Raw genomic sequence first — 7,512 nt, forward strand, 5'->3', positions numbered from 1 at the left:
TTAATGTCATTTTCTACCTAACTAATGATTTACCAAGATTAAACTGCTGGATAAACCTTTATTCTCTATCTAATTTACAAAAATTTAAAGAAGTCTAATCAAGCAATATGACTAAACTAAATAAAGTGATTGTGGCATTTTGAACAAGCTGCACACAACTTTATTTTAAAAAAGTGAAGCAAAAAACTATGTATGAGTAGTGGCATTTAGACTTGCAACACTTTCAATATTATTCTCTTTTTGTTTTTCTTTCTTTTTGGTGGGGTTTAATATTTTCTCTTTTTTCAATATTTTTGTTTTTTCTCTTTAGTCTTCTTATTTATAGCCTGTTTTCATTTTTTATTCTATTTTTCTTTTTGATTTGGAAATCATTGGCAGATGAAAAGTATTTACAAAATAAGATTCCTCAGATAGATCACTCAATTACCTTGAGATCCTATAAATTATAGGACCCTAATAGACCACTTCTTGGACCTCCCCACATGCCCACAATTTTTTTCTTAAACCTACAAATTTCGATTGGTTGCATTATGTAGTTACAACTTTTTTCTAAATCAATGGAGTTTCAGTTGTACACAAGAGAAGATGATTGTCAGCGCAGTTGAGAGGTGGAGACATGAGTAATAACATGAACAACAAGTCTAGTTCTAGAATCCTTTTCAGCAATAGCGCAAAGGATAGAAGCGATGCCATAGATTGGGAATTGAGGCCTGAAGGCATGTTGGCTCAGAAGAGAGATGAAAGTGATGCTACGGTTGGGCCTATGATTAAGGTTAAGGTTTCCCATTGCTCACATGAGCTTGAAGTTTCGATTCCTACACAAGCTACCTTTGGGGACCTCAAGAAGCTATTGTCCCAAGAGATTGGTTTGGAGCCTCAAGAACAAAGGCTTTTGTTTAGAGGAAAAGAGAAGGATAATGATGAGTGACTCCATATAGCAGGTGTCAAAGACATGGGAAAGGTGATTCTAATGTAGGAGCCTTCCAGTAAGTAGAGGAAATTAGAGGAAATGAAGAGGAATCAAAGCATTACGAAATCTTGTTAGCCAATTTATGTAGTCAAGGCTGAAGTGGACAAGCTTTCGGTATAGGTTTCAGTGATAGAGGCAGTTTTGAATGGTGGAACCAAGGTTGCAGATAATAATTTTATTGTGGTAACTAATATACTAATGATCTAGTTGCTTAAATTGGAGAATATTGAGGTAGAAGGGAAACTAAGGTGCTAAGAAGAATAGAGGATCGAAGGGTACGAAACTATGTTGAGATGATGGATGCTTTTAACAGGCTTTTACTATCTTGAGGTGTACATCCCTCATGATATGAATCATCGAGTGTTGGGCATGAGCATTGTATTATTTCAATTTTAATGGCTTTTAATAAATTTTACAACATACTTTTTCTCATTTTTAATAAATGGCTATAGAGCATAAGGATAAAGTTTTCCGGGGAATTGCAAATCAATATTTGTTTTGGTGTTCTAAATCTATATTCGTTGGAGACTTGAAGATTGATATTACTTGGGAAACTGGTATATGAGAATTTCATGTATGTTAGCCAACTAGTATTGATGTAGAAACATATAAACTATAATTAGTGAACATATCCCATTAGAATTGATCCTCTTATGTGTAAATGAACGTATGGGTGGAAGTGTTATGTTAGATCTGCAGGGTTACATCAAAAAAATTCTCTCTATATCTCTCTACTTAGCCAAATAGTTTTTCTACTTCACTATGTCAAATCGATGTATTCACGAGGTTGGATGGTTCTATGGTTTGCCTTTTTTGATATCTATTACAATCACACATCACCAAAATTAATTGTATTATTATAAAATGATATGACATGAGCGAGTGAACACCTCCTCTAAAAAATAGAGTGTTCAATGAAGAAATTAACGAGTGGAGAAAGAAAGTTAGAGTACACAGGTACACGATTATGTGAGAAGTTACAGATGAAACCTCTTTAAATTAGTGAAAAATTTATAATATTGAGTAAAAATTTATAACTATTATTTTCTGGAGTTCAATATAATTATTGTTGAAATACTAACTTTTCAATATTTCATCATTCAAAACTATTTTTGGACTTTAAAATTATACAATATTCATCTGAATAACTAAGATTTATAATATTAACACCAAATGCAATACTTAATTTTAAATATAAGAAAAGTTTTGAAAATCTACGATACTCATCGAAAATGTACTTAATAAAAAACGATAAAACCTCTAGATTATGTGTCTGATAATTTTTGTAAATATATGTATCCAACATCTCTCTGCAACCAAAGGCTAGAAATATGGCATGGGAGGCAATCTCTATGGCCTTGAAATTCTTATAAACAAATACTAGAGGCAACAAGAGTTATTTGGACAAATTCCAAAGTGGCCACATAAAAATTGAAGGTCCAAATGATGAGGGGAGAGCACATGCAACAAAGTAAATAGGGAATAAGATGAAGGCTCTCCCTAGAGTTTGAACATCCAAATATGGAGGTAACTGGTTAATGAAACCTCTGACCCTCTGCATTTACTTTGATGTTATCATGGTACGAAGGTCAGGAGCCCCTTTGAAATTTTTGTTTGTCATAAACGAGAGATGATGGTTTCCAGTGGAATTAGTCGAACACTAAGTGTACCCCACATTCATTGTTAAAAAGTTGAGCTTGAGTTTTAAAACAACACTAGGTTTATCATTAACAAAATTATAGATATTCATTATGTTGTTAAACATTATTAGAAATAACATAATTAGAGAGAATAAAAAATAAGTACATAACAGAGAAATAAACTCCATTTTATTTACTAATGAGTAGCGTATAAATTCCTACCTCTAGCCAACATCGAACTCCTTCGCGTTGAACATGTCTAGATCTAAACTCCTTGATATCGAACTCCTCCAATGCCGAGTTCCTCCAGCACCAAGCAAACCTGTGAAATACAAAAAAATTAACCTCAACATAACTGAGTAAGGTTGCAAAGAAAAAATCAACGTAACCTGCTAAAAATCAACCTCACCTGAGAATTTCATAAACAACATTCAACACTGCACATGAAACGTTCGATGAAGAAAAACACAAAGAAACTTTGCAATAGGATCATGGGCCAGATATAAATAAACATTCTTTTGGCCAAACTAAATGTTCGGCTGAAAAAAAATTTCAGCTGAAAGAATAAATTAGCCAAAAAAATATTTCAGCCAAAAAACTAACTCACTGGAATTTCCCCCAATCGGCCAACAATCCATTATAGGATTTTGTTAACTTTAACATTCAAATTTTTGGCTGAAAATTATGCTTAATTGTTAGGCTAAAAAAAATACTTCGGCTGAAAAAAAAAAAAAAAAAAAAGTACCTAATTTGGCCAAAGAAGAGAGATGATGAATTTTCCGCTACCAATTCTCACAAAAGTGTAACCCAACTTTACATTTCCACCCTCCAGGAAACTGAAGAAATAGTTATTGATTCTCCTACTTCTCTTATTTCTCCATCTTCAGGACAACAAAGTATATTTTCTAGATTTAGGGAGATGAAGAGAAATAATGAAGCACTCAAAACCTCCACCTATGTTGAGTTTTGGAAACAATCTTCCACTAATAAACACAAACTTTTATCTACACTAGACCCTAATAAAGGGAAATTCCAGTTGGCATTCCTTAAGACAAAAGTACCAATTCTTAAGAGTGTAGATGATTATAAAGCTTTTGTGTTTTCTTTTGATACTAAGCAGATACACCCTATAGATCAAATTGATCTCCACAAACAAGCAGGTGAAATGATTTATTCTACATTGACAAGCTCAACCATGGCAGCTTCTAAGCTACAAGCCTCCTTAAATAATATTCATTCATAGCTTAAATTGGAAAGAATGTATTCCCTAGCCAAGGATACCATAATAAAAGGGCTGGAAGATCTAGTGATAAAGCTAGGAGTGGATCCTAGTGATGTCCATGTCTTTGAAGAAATAATAAAAATAATAAATGCATATATTCAAGAACTTAGAAAGAAACTAAAACTACCTACAAAAAAAAATCCACGGCCAAAAGAAGTAGGACAATTAGAAAAAGAGAAAGAGAACATGTTGAAAATGATTGTGGAACAAAACATCTAAATTCAGAAAATGGAGGCCGACATGGAAAGCTTGCTAAAGGAAAAAGAACAACAAGCAAGTGCAGGAACATCTACAGTGCAGATAGAGGCATTGAGTGAGGAAAAAAAGAAATAATATCAAAGGCCATGGGAGATTTATCCTTAAGGAATGTGGAGATTGAGAAGCTAAAAGAAGCATTGCAGAAAATGGAGGAAAACAAGATCAAATCAGATAATGCATATATATCTGAAATACAAAAAAAATTCAAGCTAACCAAACAACTTGAAAAATATGATGAATCACTGACAGTGCAGACATTATCTGAAGCAAAGGAAAAAATATGGGTTGATATCAATTCAACCATAACAGAACTCTGGACATCTATTGAGATCATCTTTGAACAAGAAGAACTAGTGACAAGATCAAAGGAAGTCATAACATAAATCAAAGAAGACTTAGATCACAAGCCAGGAGAAGCAATCAAGATAATCAAAGTGTTGAATTCCAAGACTAAAGAAGAATTGGAGGAATTAGGAATTGAAGACACGACTGGTACAATCCTAGAATTAATAAGAGTTTTGACTAAAAGAAATTTAATGTGGAAATTATAAAATAAATGTTAAAACTTAGAAGTACAAGTTAATGAATTTAATGTGGAAATTATAAAATAAATATTTTGTAATTCAAGGTAAGAAGGTTGAACCCTTGTGATGATCCAATGATATTATTGTACTCTTCTTAAAGTTTTTTTAAAGATAATCAAAGGATTTTGACTTCACTCTTAACCGCATATGTGTTCATGTGAGTCTTTTTGGTTTATTCATCTATGTTTTTCATCGTATATTCAAGGTAAAATAGGTGTTAGGGTAAGGATAAGTTAAGTATTAACTTCCCTAATAACCCACTACAAAGTTATCATCTTTATGGATATTAACTAATTGAATAGTCTACTTAAATTAGTTCCTCTGCATGTTTAAAATGTTTCCTTCTATCATCTCATGAACATATATTGTTTGGATGTAGAATTCTTCTGCACACATCAACTGTATTTGATTAATTAAGTATTCATTATGAATGTCTCATTATCACATATCTTCTCCCTTTCCACTTTCAAAATCAATTGAAATATTTAATGTTGTTATGAATGAAAATCAACCCTTTGAACTGTTACACTAAAAAATGTCACCATGGCTATGTACAGTTAGTATGGCTCTATCAACAGTCATGCTATCCTCCTGGGCAAGTCTTAAGCCTCTGCTCTCCATGTCAAACTCCAAAAAGAGAGAAAGTCTCTATAAATGTATTTATCTCTAGGTACGCAGGTTCTCTCAACCTTACCTGCAGGTACGCACCCAATGTTCACAAAAGCTGCGTCTTTGGACGCTCTGTATGTAAAGGGGCAGGTGCGTCCCCCTGTAAAGGTCAAAATGCGCAAGTTTCATCTTTAAAAAGTTACTTGTGGTCATTTCTAGAGCATTCTAGAAGGTTGTTCGACGTGTATTGAGCGCCTCCAGATGGTTCATGCACTCCTACCAAAGAGGAACTTATCCCATCAATAAGGGAGCTATCCCATCCAAAGAGGGGATTATCCCATTGATGGTGGACCTGAATAACTTCCTCTAGACCACTATAAATACAAGCATTGGGCCAGAAGGAGGAGGGGTTGAAAGCTAAACATTTCTAAGGGTAGATGCTGCAGGAATTAGGACTCCCATTTAGAAGCTTGTGAGGAGAGATTGTCATATTTACTTGTTCTATTTGGAAGTGGGTGAGCTTTGTCAAAGTAAAGGAGAACTCTTGATGGACCCTGGGAGGGACTTGCACAACACCAAGGCTCAGGTTGTAATTGTTCCTTTTGTTTCCTATTAATGCAAATGAGTCCATTCTTCTCAATAACTTGTTATTTATGAGTTGTTTCATGTACTCCTTGGTCTATGTGTTAAATATGTTTTATTCTATGAGATTATCAAGTGCTATTTAATCGTTTGATTGTTAGTGGATGCAGGTTTCAAAGTGAAGGAGGAGCTCATCCGGATCAGTGGAGCTGGACTGCTACAACAGCGTTGGATTACAGGTAGGATCTAAACACTTGATTTCTTATATTGTAAATGCATGTTTAGAGAAGGATTGCTCTTGTTTGTATTGTTTGTCACTAGAGAGTCTTAGGCTCCTAGGGAGGTTGATTTGTGTCCGCACTATCGACTCTTTCCACCTGACAAAATGGCGACTCCGTTGGGGAATCCATTGATGTGAAAGTCTTTTCCTTTGTATGCAACTTTGATCTGAGAAAAGTCATTTCTTTTCTGGTTTTTGGCTCTGTGACTTTGTTTTTGGGTGGGTTAGCTTAGGGTTAGATTGAATTTAGTTTTTCTTGAATTTTCTAGTAGGACGCACCCTCTGAGTATTGCACAGTGCGTCCCTGTACGCACTGTCGCTGTGTGCACAGAGCGGGCCCGCACCTGGCTTAACAGGTTGCCTGCGTCCCCTGCTAAAATTTAAGAAAATTCCATTTTTTGCATTTTTTCTCTTAGATTTTGCTTTTTCTTAGTTTTTACTGCCCAGATCCATTAGTCTCTTGTCAAAGATCTTCACCTGAACTTGTTCTGATAGCATTGAGTGTTTTAGTGGATTTCATAGAAGTTTAAGCCCTAGGGTTTGATTTTTGAGTAGGTCTTGTAGTGACTTTGATGGTAGAAGTTGTCAAGCCTTAGATCTCTTTGGTTCTGTCAGCCTTCTTAGAAGTCAGGCCTGTCATAAAGTCTACCTGTGAGAGCAGCTTACCTTTGAGTTGTCTCTTTGGCAAATTTCGAAGTACTTGTTGATTGAGTATTGAATTCCATTTTATAAAAAGAACAAAAAGATTTGAGTTTTGTTTTGAATGGTCTTTTGATTCTGCATTAACTGGTCCTTGACTTGATTGTGGTCAAGTAAAACAACCTAGAATCATCCTTGTAGGCTTTTGCCTCGTTAGGTTTGCTTAGAGTAAATTTCTTTTTGATTTGCTTGTGAGTCAAGTTTTCATAGATTTTATAGCTTTTGAGATTGATTTTTGTTAAAATAGATTTATATGCTTTATTAATTAAGAGAAAATACAAAAACATCTCCTTTGAAAAGTTTTGTTTCAAGTAGCTTTGAAGAGTTTTGAAAGAAAAAGAGTTTTTCGTGCACATAAGGAGTGGTCATGTTTGTATGCTTGAAAAGATAAAGAGAATTGTTTCTTTGATTGTTTTTACTAAGAAAGTTGTTTTCTATAAAATTTGCATTTCTCAACTCTCTTAGTTAGGAATTTCATCGAAAGGGAAAAGTAGCGTAAATCATCTTAGGTGCATCTTTGTAGTGGTTTGAGTCAAGTCTACACACCATTGGTTTCACTTCCGCTACCTTTTGTCTTTAAGAAAAACCATAAAATTAACGCTTAAAGT

The 7,512-nt window shown here is 34.3% G+C and overlaps 1 pseudogene; it reads left to right on the plus strand.

The window, feature by feature from the left end:
* The first annotated feature begins 616 nt into the window (after positions 1 to 616).
* On the plus strand, positions 617 to 1,299 carry LOC149189987 (BAG family molecular chaperone regulator 4 pseudogene; annotated as a pseudogene).
* Positions 1,300 to 7,512: the final 6,213 nt, after the last annotated feature.

The sequence above is a fragment of the Pinus tabuliformis genome, chromosome 3_1 (genome assembly GCF_031772625.1).
Source record: "Pinus tabuliformis cultivar Carrire ecotype Pingquan chromosome 3_1, CPIR1, whole genome shotgun sequence".
NCBI lineage: Eukaryota > Viridiplantae > Streptophyta > Pinopsida > Pinales > Pinaceae > Pinus > Pinus tabuliformis.